Source organism: Corapipo altera, unplaced genomic scaffold (genome assembly GCF_003945725.1).
Source record: "Corapipo altera isolate COAL_440 unplaced genomic scaffold, ASM394572v1 77b, whole genome shotgun sequence".
NCBI lineage: Eukaryota > Metazoa > Chordata > Aves > Passeriformes > Pipridae > Corapipo > Corapipo altera.
Window position 1 is genome coordinate 3,105,668 of NW_020884933.1, and position 16,456 is coordinate 3,122,123.

At 64.2% G+C, this 16,456-nt stretch overlaps 1 protein-coding gene across 3 annotated transcripts in view; it reads left to right on the forward strand.

Moving 5' to 3' along the window:
- Positions 1 to 7,758: 7,758 nt before the first annotated feature.
- Positions 7,759 to 16,456, forward strand: part of PLEKHA6 (pleckstrin homology domain containing A6) — a 42,698-nt gene continuing 34,000 nt past the window's right edge. Inside the window, exon 1 of one of the 3 annotated variants that reach the window (XM_027659772.1) lies at positions 7,759 to 7,838. The gene's annotated coding sequence lies outside the window, so the exon portion shown is untranslated. Of the gene's footprint in view, positions 7,839 to 8,879; positions 9,051 to 16,456 lie in introns of those variants that run through there. The other 2 variants (XM_027659766.1, XM_027659768.1) reach the window with 2 other exon arrangements.

Here is a 16,456-nt window from a genome sequence, read left to right on the forward strand (position 1 = left end):
GGGTCACCCCTGGGCTCTGGGAAAGCCAAGAGGGAGCAGAGATCCCGGGATTGTGGGGCACTGTGGTGGGGTGGCCGTTGTGTGCCCAGATGGGTGCCCGGCTGGGACCTCGGAGCGGGTGGATGGGATGAGTGTGGAGGGAGGAGAGGACAGTGGGAAGTTACAGGGTCAGGCTGTGGTCTGGGGAGGGTGGGCAGGCCCTGGCACAGGGTGCCCAGAGAAGCTGTGGCTGCCCAGAGCAACCTGGGCCAGTGGAAGGTGTCCCTGCCCATGGAATGAGGTGGGACTGGGAGATCTTTAATGTCCCTCCCAAACCACTCCATGATTCTCTGGTGGGGAGGGGGACAACGCACATCTCAGGGGGCGTCAGTTGGGCTCGGCTGAAGCACCTGCCTCCCTCCACGCCCCCATCCTGCAGCTGCATTCCCAGTGTTATTCCTGGGACGCTTTTGTCCAGGAGATGGTGCCAGAACTGTGCGGCAGAGGGGACGCGCAGCCAGCGACGATGCCCCGGGGGGGGGCCCCGCTGGGCGCCCCCCCCCCCCCCGTCCCTCCCACCCCTCCCACCCTCCCAGGTGCTCCTCCGCCTTGCCCTGGATGAGCTCTGGGATGGGCAAATCCAAGGCGAGCTCAACAACCCTCCCTTTGTGCGCAGGAGCGCCCGGTTTGGTGACATTCCTGCTGCGTGACCCGCGGGGCTCCGGGAGGAAACGTCCCCGGCCGGGTGTGCTGCCCTGGAGGGGAGGTCACCGGGTGTCCTCCCTGCCCGCAGCCGGGTCACAGCCGTGCCCTGTCACCCCTCACGGCCCTTTTCCCACGTGTTTCCCTCCCTTTTTCCACGTGTTTCCCTCTCTCCGCCCTTTGTTCTCCACGTGGTCCCACCGCGGCCCCGGGGCAAAGGCTCGGCGCTGTGGGGATGGAGGAGGTGGAGGTGGCTGCTCCTGGAATTTTGGGAGCAAAATCCTGCCCAAACCAGCGTCTGTGTCCCAGGCCAGGTTGGAGGGGGCTTGGAGCAACCTGGTCCACTGGAAGGTGTCCCTGCCCATGGCAGGGGGTGGAATGAGATGATCTTTAGGGTCCCTTCCCACCCAAACCGTTCTGGGATTCCCCCATATCCCTGCTAAAGGAAGGACACGGTGCACAGGGGGAGGTGGTGGTGCCCAGTCCTATGGGAGCCTCCCTGGAACCTTCAGGAACAGGGAATCCAGGTGGTTTTGCGAGGAAAGCCTCAGTGAGTGCCTCTTGCTGTCCCCCTTCCTCCCCAGCCTGGCTGGTTGTGAACAGGCAGCTTTTAAAAGGACTTTAAACCAAATGAAAACAAAAAGCCCCGCTGGTATTTCCCCTTTGAATTTCCATTGGATTAAGATAGAAGGAAATAGGGGGAGAAAAAAATTCCCTCGTGGAAAGCAATAAAAGCTGATTTATTTACCTGGCAGGAGAGAGCCTGGAGCTGCTCGGGGTTGTTGGCTGAAGGTCCTACAAAGCCCTCCAAGAACCTCAGAGTGAATCACTCCTTCTCCTTCCCAAGGTGTCTGATGAGTCCATTCCCAGTAATTCCCATGGACAAGTGAGGGGGACTCTGGGAATATGCATGGTCAGGGAAATGCATCCTTCCCTGGGGGTTACTAGAGAAGGAAGGAAATCTTTCAGGATCAGATGAACTCACCTGGAATGGCCCCGGATCCCACATTCCCTGGAGGTACCTGGGAGGACACTCTGGATAATTGGAGAGGTTTAGCCCTGGGCTGGAAGGTGAGGACGGGGCACAGGGAGCTCCTGACACAGCACTACAGGGACAAAATATTGGGTTCTGGAGAAGGTTCTTCCCCCAGAGGGTGGTGGGGCACTGAACAGGCTCCCCAGGGCAGCCCCAAAGCTGCCAGAGCTCCAGGAGGGTTTGGACAACGCCCTCAGGGACAGGGTGGGATTTTGGGGTGTCCTGTGCAGGGCCAGGAGTTGGACTTTGATCCTCGTGGGTCCCTTCCAGCTCAGGACATTCCATGATTCTGTGAAGAAAACCCCAACCCTGAGCCAGTGCAGGGGCAGGGGGGCCAGAGGAGCCACTGTTCCTGGGAACTCCATGGTTATCCCTGCAGTGCCAAATCCCAGGAACTCTGTGGTTATCCCTGTGCAGTGCCAAATCCCAGGAGCTCCGTGGTTATCCCCACAGAGCCTCCCCAGCACCGAAATAGGATTAGGGCAGCTCAGGAACAGCCTCCTGCTGTGTCTGACTTTATCAAACCATCCCTGCCCTGAGCCCACATGTGCCACAAACCATCTCCAGCCAGGGCTGGCTCCGGAGACTCCACAAAAACCACGATGCCAAAGGTGGATGTGGGAGATTCTTCCACGGGTTTGGCGCTGCCCTGGGATGGAGCAGCACCACAGGGAGCTGCTGGTGTGCTCCCGAGGTTTGCCCACGGGATTCCTTGGCTGTGGGTTGGCTCTGGAGCGTGGCCCCCATGGAGCAGAGGTGAGGTGGAAGCAGAAGCCCCTCCCCGGGGTGATTCCATGACCTCCCCAATCTCGGGGCACATCGGGAGCTCCCGTGGCTGGGCCTTAGTGGGGTGGTGGTTGAGGTTTGCTCAGCAGCAGGTTCAGGGATGGTCACAAGATAAGGGTGGTGACTCCCTGGTGTGACCCTGGACTGGGGCCAGCCCCAGTCAGCCCAAACCCAGCCCAATCCACCTTCCAAAATGCTCCTGGTGAGTCACGCTCCGAGTCTGCAGGTGTGGGGGTCTGAGCACGTGCTCACATCCAGGGGCAGGATGGCAGCTCGGCCCTTGGATTGCAGCCGGGTTTCTCCCAGGGAAAGGAGCTTCTCAGGGTGAGCCAAACCCCAGTGCTGTGGCATTGCCAGGGTCCCATGGGGTGCTCTCCCAATGGGCTCCCCGGGACTAACCAGACGTGTTTTTCTCACCCTTCAAAGAACTGCAGGAAAAGCTTTCGGGGAACTGGTTTCCCCAAATCCTGGCAGGGAGCTGCTCTGATGTGGGGACTGAGCTTTGGCTCAGCAGGACAAGCCCCTTCCTCTGCCATGTGCTTCAGTGCCCGTGGTGGTGCTTGGGCAAAGGTTGAACCTGACCTTGGAGGTCCCTTCCAACCTTTCTGTTCTGATTCCTCCCTCCTTTGGGAACCAGCTCCTTCTTTTTCGCTCTCAGGCCCCTCCTGGACCAGCCTCTTCCTCCTGGTGCCACGAAGCTTTGCAAAGGCGCCGCAGAGACAGGAGGGCAATTGGCTCTTTCATTCAGCAGCCCCGGTGCCTCCCAGACCCCACCTTTCCCCTTGAAAGACGTTTAATTGCCGGCTAAGTACCGGCAGAGAGAAAATACCCACCGGGCAGCTCCCAAAGTGCCGCAGATAATCATCAGGGTGCCCTACATACGGCTTGGCCGCCAGATCAGACGGGGCAGAAGAATCTGACATTGTTTAAAATGAACAGGAGAGGGAAGTAACGACTCCATAATTACTCACCTTGAGTTAATGGATGGTAATTACCCCGAGTAGGCAGTGGAGGAAGCTGTGACGGGCTGGCCCTGCAGAGTCATCAGGAGAGCTGGGAGGGTGCCCTCTGCTCCTCGCAGGCAGGGTGGCAGCCCGGCTCCGAGGGGGTTAAACTCCATGGGGCTGGTTGGGAATTTTTTTTTTTTCCCTTTTCCCTCCCTCCTGGGTTATTTGCAGCAAACAGAGCCTGGGTGGAAGGTCTGAGCTGAGCAAGTGTTCGCTCCTGGGGAGACGGGCTGGGAGTCGTTTGGCGCTTCCCGAGCCGGGCGCTGTCCCAGCCCGGAGCCGCCCCTCTCCCGAGCCCCCCAGTGCCACCCCCATGGGGGATGACATCGACTGGCTGGACCTGCCGGGCAGGTGGACCTACGGCGTGTGCGGGGACGGGCGCGTCTTCTTCATCGAGTACGTCCCGCCCGGCACCGGGGTGGGGTGGGATGGGCTGGGGTGGGGATGGGGTGACATTTTGGGGGTGTGGGGGGCGGGGTGCGTGGCTGGGGGGGGGGGGGGCTGCAGGGGGCGCAGGGCTTAGTTTGGGGTGGAAACAAGGGGTCCCTCCTCCTGTGCAGAGCTCTGCACGGGGCTGCTTTCCTGCGGCACGGTCGCCTCTGCTTTCCCCCCACTTCCCTCTTTCTGGGGCTGTCCCACCCTGGTGGATGCTGCTCCTCTCTGGCCCTAAAATCCAGTCCTTGCATTCCTTTGACTGGAAGAGTCACTTGTGTTGCAAAGACCCTTCCCTGGTGGTGGGAGGGGGCTCCTGGGCCCCCGTGGGTGCTGACGACCCCTCTTCTTCCCTCCCACAGCGACGACACCAAGTCCACGAGCTGGGTGCACCCCGGCACGGGCTACTCCATCCAGAGTGGGCACTTCTCCTGTGCTGGTAAGGGATGGGCCTGGGGCCTGGGGTGACCAGGAGCTGGAGGTGTGGAGTGAAACCCTCCAGAAATGCAATGGGAGACCCCAAAAAGCTGAGCCAGCGGGAGCTGCCGTGTGCTGGGCAGGGTTGGGGGTGCTTGGAGTGATGTGGGAGGTGATGCTGCATCTCCAGCATGGGGTTTCCAGATTCTTGTGGGGGCTTTTGCCTTCTGCAGAGGCTCCTTGTGGCCTCTGAGACCTGTTGCCAATGGGGAGGGGACACAAATGGCTTTAGAATTGCAGTGTGAGCGTGTGAGAGTCATCACAGCAGGACACAGCACCCCACGAGGGTTATGATCGCCCCTCAGCTCCCTGCCCACACACTCCTGCCCTTCTCCAGCGCTGCCTTTCCCGGGGGGGTCCCTCTGTGGGTGCCCCCCAGTGAAGGGAAGCCTCGGTGGGACACTGAGCATTGCTGCAGTGCAGCCCCCGGCCCACAGCAGGGCTGGCAGGGAGGGCAGGGGCCGTGTGGGGCGAGGGAGGGTGACCCCTGGCTCTGCCGTGTCCTTGCAGGGCTGCCCCGAGGCTGGGAGGTGGACACCACGATGCACGGGGGCCTCTACTTCATCAAGTAAGTGGGGAGGGCCTTGGGGGGGAGAAGCTTCTGCCTCCTGCTCCCGAGAACCTTTGCATCCCGGGAGGAGGCTGGTCCTTGCAGGGATTACCTGGGCTGGTCTTTGCAGGGCTTAGCAGGGCCCAGACCCGGCTTTAGGGTCTGTCCTAGCCCTGGGGCTGCTGGAGCAGGTGAATCCCACCCTGTCCCTGCCCACGCTCCTGTGCTGAGTTCTGGATGCAAAACTCTCCTCTGAGGGCTCCGGGAGCTCCAGGGGGTGTGGGTGAACCAGCCGGCCCCCCCATCCCACGTCATCCCTTGGGGGAACATCCCCCGGAGCCCGGGGGAGCTTTCTGGGGTTCTGGGGGGCCCTGCAGCTCTGGGAGGGGGTGAGTGACGCCGGGGGTCCCCGGGGCGCTCCCTGCCCGGGGCAGAGCACGGAGCAGGCTGTGCTGGCTGTGCCAAGCGTAACCCAGGGAGGATCCAGCCCCAGGGGCTGCTCCTGGTTCATCCCGGAGGGTTGTCTCTCATTCCCTCTTGCCCCCTCCTTGCCCGCGGTGCCGGAGCCGGGCCCTGGCGGGGTGATGTGGTGTCTAGACAGGCCGAGCTGCGGGCTGTGCTCTGGCTGCTGCCGGCTGGGGGTGTTCCAGGGGGGATCTTTGAGCCCGTCCCTATCTGGCTGCCGGAGGTTCCCCCTGTGTGCCCAGACGGCCGTAAACCCGGCGAGAGCAAAGATCCCGAGGCGGCGGGCTGGGGGCTGGAGCAAAGCACCAGGATTATCCAGTCTAATCTGGGAGCAGAGACAAGGTGTCCTTGAGTCAGCCCCGTGCTGGGATCGTGCAGCCACAGCCGTGGCCCAGAGTGGGGCTGGGGCTGCCCTGTGACCCTCCTGCTCGGGTTGGAGCTGTGTGTGCCTGCAGCACGTCTGCCCTGCTCCCCCCGGGCAGGGGTCACCTTCCCTGAGCACCACAGCTCCTGGGAATGGAGCAGGGAGCGGGGCTGCCACTGGATCAGGGCTGGAGAAGGGTCCTGCCAGCCCCACCTGAGCCATCACGGCTTAGGGGACCAACTGGTGGCCCCTGTGCCCCAGAGATGGCGCTGGGCCTGGCATGGTGGTGCCAGGGCCCAGCTGTGGATAAGGGAACCACTGGCTCCATGTGATGCTGGGCTCCCTCCCACCTGTGCCAGCCTGGAGTGTGGAAGGGCAGCACCCAATCCCTGAGCCCTGTCCAGGTGCTTCCATGGGAAGCACTGCTAGTAAAAGGGATCTTTTCTACCCCAAACCTACCCCCAGCTCTGCCTGTAGAAGGAAGGGCCCTGCTGTGTCTGTGCCTTTGGGCTGGGAGCTGCTCCAGCAGCACCCTGTGCCTCGTGCCATGTAAGGGAGAAGGGAATACCCGGACCCCAGACTGGCTGGGGGTGCTCAGCTTGCTGGGAGGGGCTGGGGGGGCTCCCTCAGGAGCTCCCTAGTTGCTCACGGGCTTTCAGAGCTGTTTTGCAGCTCTCAGGGGACTCCTGAGTGGCAGGAGGGCAGTGGGGGTAGAGCTGCCCCAGTGGATCCTTGATTTCCATGGAGCAGGGGAATGGCTGGGAACAGTGGCCTTGGAGAGGGGGCAGCTGTAACTTTGGGGGTACAGGGGTCCTGCTGTGGGCTGACAGGGAGGGAGGGTCTCACCCACCACTGTGGGGGATGCAGGAGGCAGAGCATGCAGTGAAAGCCACCCCCTGCCCAGCCCCTAATGCCCGACTGGGGGGATTATAGGATCAGGGGCAGCCACCGGCTTTTCCTTCCAGGAGAACCCCTGTGTCCCCCCACCAGCTCAGTGGGGAGAATGGGAGGTCCCTGAGGGGTCTGAGCCTGAGGTGGGTGCAGGCAGGGCCCCTCTGGGTGCAGGCAGGGTCCCACCGTGGGCTCAGCGGCTCTGACAGGCAGAAGTAGGGCAGTGCCATGGATCAGGGCAGTACCATGGATCAGGGCACGGTGCCATTGCTGTAGGGCTGCAATCTGCAGTCCCAGTGCCTCTGTGCCCAGCTCAGGGAGCCACCCTGCCACCAGGCCAGGGCTGGGGGCCTGAGCAGGGCTGGGGAAGGCCCTGCCAGCCCCATCTGTGCCATCACTGGCCCTCAGCAGGGCCCGGGGGAGTGAGGGGTGGCCTTTGTGCTCCAGGGGTGCAGTGGCTGTTGGGAGCTCTCTTGCTGCCCATCCTCTGCATCCTCTCCCTGCAGGCAGCAATCCTGGGATGCAGAGTCTGGGATTGCTGCCTGACCCACTGCAGAGGGTTCCACGATGTGCCTGGGAACAAATGAGCTTCCCTGTGCCGAGGGATGCAGGATGGAGGCGGGAACAGGGGCCCGGCTGCTTCCCCAGGGATGCAGTGGGATGTGCAGTCCCAGCTGCTCCCTCCGTTCTGGGATGTGAGGAGGGAGCGTGGTCCAGGCTGTCCCAGGAGATGCCGGGGTGCAGAGGGGAGCGTGTTCCAGGCTATCCCTCTGATTCCGGGGTGCCGCGGGGAGGGGGGAGCGCGATCCCGGCTGCTCCCCAGGGAATGGGGGGGTGTGGTGTGTGCGGGGATGGGGGGAGCGTGGTCCAGCCCCCCTCGCGGGGTCGCGGGTCCCCCGGTGGGGCACAGGGGGGGTCGGTGCGGTCGCCCCGGGGGGATGCTGAGGCGGGGGGCGGTGGGGGCGGCGCGGCCCCCCCGCCGTGCTCGGTGCCAGCCCGGCGTCACGTGCCGCTCGGTGGCCCCCGAGCATGCCCAGCTCCGGCTGCGGCTCCGGCTCCCGCTCCGGCTCGGGCTCGGGCTCGGGGTGGCCGGGAGGATGCTGCGCCCGTAGGCAGCGCGGGGGGACCGGCCGCTGCCCGCCCCGCACGGTGAGTGCCTCCGGCGCGGCTCCCTTCCTTCCTCCTCCTCCTCCTCTTCCTCCTCCTCCTCCTCCCGGGCGCTGCAGGGGGGGCGCGGAGCGGCAGCGCATCCCCTCATCGCGTGGGGGGGAGCGAGCTGGGCAGGGGGGGCTCTCTTGGGAAAAGGGGGGTGTCTGTACTCCGGCCCCGTGGGCAGAGCAGGGTGCGCTGTGGGGGTCAGCACCCCCTGCGCCCCCCAGGGTCCCCCTGCACCCCCTGCTCCTCCTGTCGGGCTTTCGGTGAGAAGTGGGGACTCCCCCAAGCTGTCCCCGCCGTGTGTTTGTGTGCTGCGCGCTGGTTTGTGCCCCCTGGAACCCCCCAACTGCGGGCTGGGACCCCCTCGGTTTGGACCCCTCAGGCTGAGACCCCCAGGCTTGGACCCGGCTCCACGCGCGGCCAGAACAGTGTCTGGATGGGAACCATCCCTTGGGGCCCTGTTTTAGCACCCCCAAACCCCGGGCTTGGTGCCGGGGGGGGCTCGGATGGGCCGGACCCCCCAGCCCCGTGTGTGCGGCCGGATCCCCGCGCCGGGCGCTTTGCTGCGGGCACGGGACGGGATGTGATGGATGGAGCCGAGATGTCGCGTCTGGCGCTTCCCGGGGATCCGAGACCTTCCCTTGGCTTCGTGGCTCGTCTCGCTGCCTGCCGAGAGCGCAGAGCTGTCCTCCTCCTCCTCCTCGGTGGGGAGGAAGGGCTGCGCTGCTGCGCCGTGCGGGGCTCCCGGGCCCCCCTGCCCCGGGTGTCTGGCGGTGCCGGAGACGCGCGAGCCGCAGCCGCTGCCCTGAGCCCTCAATCGCAGCTTTGTTGCGCCGCTGCGAGATCTGAGGGAACAGGGGCTGATTCATCACATGATGGGGCATGTTAATACGCCACGAGTCTATTAAACCCCAGCGGAAGGGGCTGGACCGGCCGCCCTCCCGCGGGATTCGGGGGGGACCCCAGCGCCGGCCGCAGGACCCCCGTGCACGATGGGAGGGGGGCCGGCCCCTCCATCACCTCTGTGCGGGGTCTTTGCCACCCTCCGAGGGCTGCGGAGTGGGAGGGCTGAGTCCCGTGCTCGGTGTGATCCACCTGGCCCCGCCATCCCCCCGTGACGTGCCGCGGTCCCTTGGGTGCAGGGGGGGCCGAGCTCCCGCTCCAGATGGCCGCGGGAGCCGCTCTGTAATCCCTGCGTGCGGGGAGGTGAGAGGGGAGCTGTGAGAGGGGGGTGTGCGTGGCCATCCTGGGGTGAGGAGGGGAGAGGGGAGGCCGGGAACGGAGGGAGCCGGGGTGGCATTTGCTGCGGGAATGGTCCCCCCGGGCAGGCGAGGCTGCGGCGCCGCGCGGCTCCGCAGCCGGAATCGGCAGCACCGGGAGGCTTCTCCCCCTTCTGCGCGTCAGGAGCGTTTGCATCCCCGCTGTGCATCCCCCTGTGCATCCCACGGCGCATCCCGTTGCGAATCCTGTCGTGCATCCCACTCTGCATCCCCGGCTCCGAGCCCCCGGCTCGTCCCGCGGTGCAGTGCCGTGCACACGCGTGTGCTCACGTGTGAGCTTGCCGGGTTCCGTGTGCGTGTGGCTGCTCCCGTTCCCTCCCCTGAGCCCCGCTGGCATTACCTCATTGGGAAGGAGAGCTCCTGTCCTGCTCCAACCTGTGCCGGTCCCTCTTGTCCCCTTTGCTCTGCCGAGGGAGGACGAGGCTTCCCAAGGGAGCTCTTTCCCTCCTCCCCAGCAGTGCTGCGGCTTTGGGGACACCCGGTGCTGTCACCCACCCCAAGCCACCTCCCAGGGACCTGGAGCCAGGATTAGGACTCCTAGAGAGGAGGAGGTGGCCGAGGCATTAGAATTCCTGGGCATCTGCTAAAAATCCCATGGGAAGCACAAAGCCAGGCCCCTCTGGCCTGGTTCTGTGTGCCCCGGGCAGAGCCTGCCAGGGGAGCAGCCTCTGCACCCCCAGCCCACGCCAGGGACCTCTGCGGGCCCTGGCCCCCCTCCTGCTGCACTGGGCCCCCAGTGCCCCATCAGTCAGGGACAGGGGCTCTGGGGAGGGGTCCCTGCCTTCCCGGGCAGGGCCTGGCACAGGGGTTGCCCCTGGCAGACGCGGTGACAGGGTGACGCCTGGCACCGGGCCGGCGCTGGCCTTGCTGGGAACCGTGTTTTCCTGCTGAGTTCCCATAGAAACAGGCGGGAGCAGCCGCTGGGCTGGCGAGGATGAGGGAGAGGAGGGATGGGCAGGAGGGTGAGCTCCATGGCTGGCACTGCTGGGGTGAGGCGGCTGTGCCAGGTGCCAACTGCTGTGAGGGCACCAGTGACCGTGACCGTGACCACTGGCTGCTCCCTGCCATGGGGAGGGGACACCAGCATCGCCCTGGCTGCGGGTCACCGTGCCACGGGGTGAGCCTGTGTGTGTGTTTTCACTGTGTGTGTGTGTTTTCACTGTGTGTGTTTTCCCACGTGTGTGTTCACACCCCCGCCCCGCAGCCAGGCCTGGCATCGGGCACAAACACCACCCCAGATGGGCAGCGAGGGGTTTAATCCCCCCGAGGCCTTTTGAACCCATTGCAGCCGGGCAGGGCCGTGGGTTGTCTCCTGCTCCATCTGTGCCCCCGGGAATCAGCCGGGCCGGGGATTTCTCCTGGCCGGCTTTGTGGGCTGGCAGGGAAAGCGCGGCCCCGGCTCCGCTGCCGCTCCTCTCTCTCTCCCAGGCGTCGGTAGTAGCATCCCCCACTCCTGTTTTCCTTAGCTGGAAACATGATAATCCGCAGCAGGCAGGAACAGCGCTTCGAGGAATGTGCTGTCTCCTCTCCAGCCTCGTTCCTCCCCGGGATTCTCAGCCCTACACCCGCCCAGGGAACTCCTGCTCCTCAGGCAGCCCCTGCCCGCCTTGTGCCCTGCCAGCCCTCTGCTCCCAAACATCCCTGTTTTCCTGGCACTGCTGAAGAGCAGCCCCCTGCATGTGGCACAGGCAGATGGAAACCTGCAGAGAGAGGGAGGGGGGATGTGTGTTGTGTCCCACCCCCCAGCCCTGCCTGCTCCTTCCACCATCCCTGGGAATGGGTCGTTCAGTGCAGGCAGGCTGTTGTTTTTCAGCATGGATTGGGTTTGGTTTCAGTTTTCACTCGGTGGCAGCAGCACAGGGAGCCCATTCCAAGGCTGTTTGGAGCCCGGTGAGGGCTCCCCAGCAGCAGCTGCAGGGTGAGGTGGCTCTGGCCCTGGCATGCGGGGAATCAGGTTGGATCCAGGGAATCAGGTTGGATGGTGGCAGTGGCCGGTTGTGCCCTTAATCTGTGAATTCGCTAAAGCTCTTTAATAAAGATTCAAAGTCACCAACTTCTCAATTAAGGGATGAGGCAGCTCTTGATCCCTGTTTCTGGGTCAGGCAGAGAAAGGCCATTTAAGACCTGGGCGACTCCTTTGATGTTTCCAAGGGAGAGGACTGGGATAAACACCTGGTCAGCGTGGGCTGGGCATGAGGACGTGTGTCTTGGCCACCTCTGGGGCAGGACCTGCAGCCTGTAGTCCAACCCTGGCTGCTCCTGAGTCATGGGCTGATTTTTGGGAGAAAGTGGAGCTGCTGGAGCGAGTCCAGAGGTCACGGAGGTGCTCCAAGGGCTGGAACTGCTCTGCTCTGGAGGCAGGCTGAGGGAGCTGGGGGTGTTCAGCCTGAAGAGACCTTAGAGCCCCTTCCAGTGCGTAAAGGGGCTTCAAGAGAGCTGGAGAGGGACTTGGACAGGGGCCTGGAGTGACAGGACTATGATCCTATGAAAGTCTCTCCCCTTCTCCCCGTGGAGCACGGATGCTCCCTGCTGTGTGGTGCTGGTGATGCTCTGGGATGCCCTGGGCAGTGCCACCAGCCTTGCAAGGTCCTACCACTGCCACACTCTCACTGAGGCCGAGAGGGCCCTTTCCAGCCCCATCCAGCTCTCCCGGAGCAACCAGGGGGGCTCAGGAGTTTGCTTGGACCCCCTCCTCAGCAGGAGGATCTCCTTGCCCTCTGGGTGTGCCCACGGGTGGTCTGCACCCTGCCAGGGTACCCCCCTGCTCTCCAGGGTGCTTCTAACCCTCTGTTTACCTCAACAACAGCCGCTCACATGGGTGTTAATTGCAGGAGCTGGCAAGGCACTAATTAGGGGATAATGAGACGCCTTTTGTGTGTGCGTGGCTGCCTGGTGACAGATGCCCCTCTCCAAACACCCCGCGGGTTGGTGATGTTCCATGTCCATGATCCCCCTGTGCCCTGTCCATGATCCCCCTGTGCATGTTGGTGAACCCCCTGTGCCATTTCCATGATCCCCCGTGCCATGTTCCTGATCCCCCTGGGCGCGCTGGTGATCCCCCCGTGCCATGTCCACAATCTCTCCCCTGTGCTGTGTCCGTGATCCCCCCGGGCCGTGTCCCAGTAATCCCTCTCCCTGGCTGCTCCAGCCTGGCACACTGGGGCAGCCTGGAGGTTTCTCAGAGCCCCAGAGGATCAGAGGAGCTCCCATCCCTGTGCTGAGGGATATGGTTGCTGTGCAGCTGCTCCGAGTCCCGCCGGTGATTCCGTGGCCGCCGGAGCCTTTCAGCGCAGTCCTTTGTTCTCGGAGCAGGGAGGCAGGATCCGGCCGAGGAGGGCTCAGCATCCCATGTACCATCCCTCCCCACTCTTGTGTTCACATCCCTGGGTGACTGGAGTTGGGGACTGGGACCGAGCAGAGAGAATCCTCCCGCATCCTCCTGCTCCTTCCCACATCCTCCCGCATCCTCCCGCTGCTCCGGCACCGTGTTCCTGCCGCTGCCACTGGCGGCAGAGCCGTGTGTTCCTGCTGAGCAGCGAGAGGCTGTTGTTGCTCTCCTCCTGCCTGCAGCCACCGGGAACAGGGAGCCGGCGCTCCGCTCTCAGCATTCCTTACGTAACGCCGGCAGCGGCTCCAGCAGCTCGGCGACACCGAGGCCTGGACCTCGCACCCAGGGAAGGGCACCGTGCTGGGGAGAGGTGTGTGGCTGCTGGATGCCTCTGTGGCACGGTGGGGGCACCGGCACGGGCGTCAGCGGCTGGGCTGAGTGGGAGAGGCCTCTCCCTGTGCTGTCCCGGAGAGCCGGGAATGCTGTGCCGTGGGTCGGGCTCCCGGCAGAACAGCCAGGACCAGTCTGGCAGCACCGGCCGCCTGCCAGCCCTGCTGGGCCGGTCCCACAGCAGCCGGGGGGATGAGCCCTGTGCTCATCCCTCATCCCGAGGCACCTGCATTGTGGAGCTGCTGCACGCCCGGGCCATGCGGTGGGCACTGGGGACCGTGCTCCGTGCCAGGTGAGGATGGGGGGGTGTGGGCACAGCATCCCCGGGGGAAACAGCTGGAAAACTCCACCCTGCTGGCACTGGCCCCGGCAGCTGCACACCCCCAGTCTGGGCTGGGCACCCAGGAGGGTTTGAAGGGTCAGGGTGGGAGATCCAGGACCCTCCGTGGTGGGCAGTGAGCTGTGGCGGGTGGTGGGTGCTGCGGTGCCAGGGATCCAGGGCTGATGGCAACCAGGGGTGAGGGGATTCCAAGGGCTCTCTGGGGATGACGAGGATGTGCCCGGCTGCAGCTCAGTGTGAGCTCAGCACCGTCATTCCCCAATGCCAGTGTCTCATCCCATCCTGTTCCACCACCTCTGTCCCGCTCTGCGGTTACAGGAGGTGAATCCCCCTCCTCCCTGGCTTTGCAGGGATCTACTTCCAGCAGTGGAAAACCCTTTGGCAGTGGCAGTGTTGTGACTCTGTGTGTCTCAGGACCCAGCAGGCAGGTGCAGGATGAGGCAGCCAGACCATGCTGGAATTCCATGGCTGGAATTGGGCAGCTCTGCATCTCTGACACAGCCAGAGCACATCCAGGGGCAGCTCAGCTCCCACTTCACATCCTGCTCTTCCTTTTCACCCACGTCCTCGCACTCCCTGGAGTCACCATCGCTTGTCCCCGTGTCCCCCATGTCCTCAGGGGTCCCACAGCCAGGACCCTCACCCCAGGAGCTCAGCTCTGCTCCCCCTTTGCAGGGTGATGCTCGAGGGGGGGGCAGGAGGACCCCCAAACTCCCATCTCCCGGCCGCCTGCTCGATGTACTGAAACTAATTTTCCAGCCTTTATTCTTCCGGAGAATTTGAAGAGGCGATTGCACCCTGAGGGCCCAGAAAGCTCAGGCAAATCAGGAGATACAAATCTGCCTCTGTGGGATTGTTTTGGAGCCAACTGCCTGGTGCCAGTGTGCCAGATCCGGGGGGCTGGGGGGGTCCTGGGGCTGGGTGAGTGTTCCCTGGCTCCTCAGCTGGGCCGATCTTCTTTGCCGGCTCTGCCACGCGAGCACAGGGGGATTTTTGTTTTTCCCCCTCTCCTTTTTTGTCGTGTTTTTTAAACGCCTGTTTTGCGGATGTGCAAAGGCAGTGACCTTTCCCGGGGCCGCCCGGAGCTCCGGCTGCTCTCCCGCCTGTCAGGGAGATGAGGGATTCGGGAGCTACGTGCAAACTGCCGGGCCTCGGGGCTCCGGCACTCAGCTGCAATCGCGGTGATGAGTTCCCGGAGGGGAGGAAAGAGCTCGTTTCCCGTCTCTCCCCGTGTGCCCGGTGATGCCAGGCCCTTCACCAGCCACCAGTGCTGCTGCTCCCCGTCCTCCCGTGGCCCCTCCCTGCTCCCTGCCAGCTGTTATTGGTGTGACCTTGTCCCTGTGGCTAGGGAGGGCTCCGGGGGCAAAACGTCCCCCTGTCCCCCCGAGAGTCCCCCGGGATGGGCGGTGTGGGATGGATGTGGGGCAGAGGGATGGGTGCCAGGGGGAATGGTCTGGCTCCTGCCCCTGACCACTGGCTCCCAGCCATCTGTCCCCTTCCCCAGTGTCCTTGGTGGCCTCTCTGGCTGTGGACAGGCCCATGCTGGCCCACCACAGATAACCAGGAACCGGCAGGAATGTTACTTATGCGGGTAAAGTTCACCTGCCCCCAGGAGCTGTCCTGGCACAGGCTCACAGGGTTCAGGGTGACCAAAAGCAGGGCTGTCCTGTCCCTGGGGTGACAGGGTGGCCCCCTGTCCAGGTGCCACCAAGCCCTGGCTCTGGTGGGAGCAGGCTCAGGCTCCCAGGAGGGTGCTCATGGGCAGCAGAGCAGAACAGACCCCAAATCCCATTCCCGTGGGGGCATCCTGGGATGCCAGGGTGAGGGTGGTGGGATGGGGCTGGTGGGATGGGGGTGCTCTGGTGCTCTGCAGCGAGGCAGAGCCACTGTCAGTGGTTTTGGGGTGCAGGGGAAGCTTGGTGCTGGTGGATGCCCCGGGGCAGAGGCAGGGAGCAGGATGCCTTAAATAGGGAAACTGAGGCACGGAGCCAGCCCGGTGGGAATTAGAGCCCGTGACCTCCTGTGCCTCCGTCTGATGTGTCCCATCCCTGCTCCAGAGAGCTCCCGAGGTTTCGGGGAGGGGGGGATGTGGGGTGTGCCTGTGCTCACCTGCCCTCCCTGGCACCCAGCAGCCCCATTTCCTGATCGGGTTTGGGTGTTGCCATCATATAATTAGTCGGTAATTGCTCTCTAATGAGGCAGCAGTCCTGCGGCGCGTCTGCTCTTCAGAGGGCTTCCCCTGCCCCGCGCTGCTCCCTGCAGCCCCCCAGGGTCGCCCCCCGAGCCTCGACCCCCTCCGCGGGGTCTGTGCCGGCTCCTGCGAGCGGGATGGAGAGATCTGGGGCGGGATGTGAGGAGAGGGGTCTCCTCCGCGCTCGTCCCCTCCCAGCGGGCGGCACTGGGGGCACCGGGCGGTGGCGTGTGCCCGCAGTGCCCGTGCCAGCCTGGCAGCCTGCCCCGGCTCCTCTCAGCGCTGCCTTTCACTCCCTCCTGGCACCCGCCCCGCTGCCTCCGGGGCTCTTTGGGGATTTCCTCTGCCTCGCCCCCGCTTGTCCCCGCTGGCACGGTCACCCCGCTGGCACGGTCACCCCGCTGGCAGGGTCCCGTTTGCCTGACCCGCGGCCCCCGTGCCCTCCTCCTGCACTGCCCCAGGGGAACAGCCACCCCACCCTGACCCCGTGTCCCCCCCGTGCCACCGAGTGGGTGCCCTGCTCCTCTCCCAGCCTCCAATCCCGTTCAATCCCCCTCCACCCTGCAGGGGAACAGAGAGTGCCAGGTATTTTTAGCCTGGCACGGATGCTGGGAGGCAAACACGCGTGGAGGGGGGTGTTTTGGTCTTTTCTTTTTTTTTTTTTTTCCCTTAATCCTCCTATTTTAAAGGCCAGGCTGGCTCTGCCCGGGGGTGGGGATGCCCATGCACTGGCAGATCCCGTGTGGAAGTCCCAGGAATGGATGGGGTAACACCTGGGAAGGAGAAGGGGACGGGCACCAGGGCAGAGCCCCTCTTTTGGGGTGACCCCGGGAGCAGCTCTGCCCTTCCCGGGGGAAGTTTCCATCCTCCTGCCCTGGGATGTCCCATAGCCCCTCGGGGGATGCTCAGCCCCGGATGCGGTGAGAGGCATCGAGGAGGAGGAGGAGGAAGGCTCAGGTGTGTGTGCCAGCCCCGGGTGAAGTCCACGTGCCCCCTGCTCGCTCCCGGGGGTTTGTTTTCCCGGGCACAGCTCTCCTTTCAGCTCGGCTGAGCAGCAATGATCAGCAATTCCGGTTTTTATGG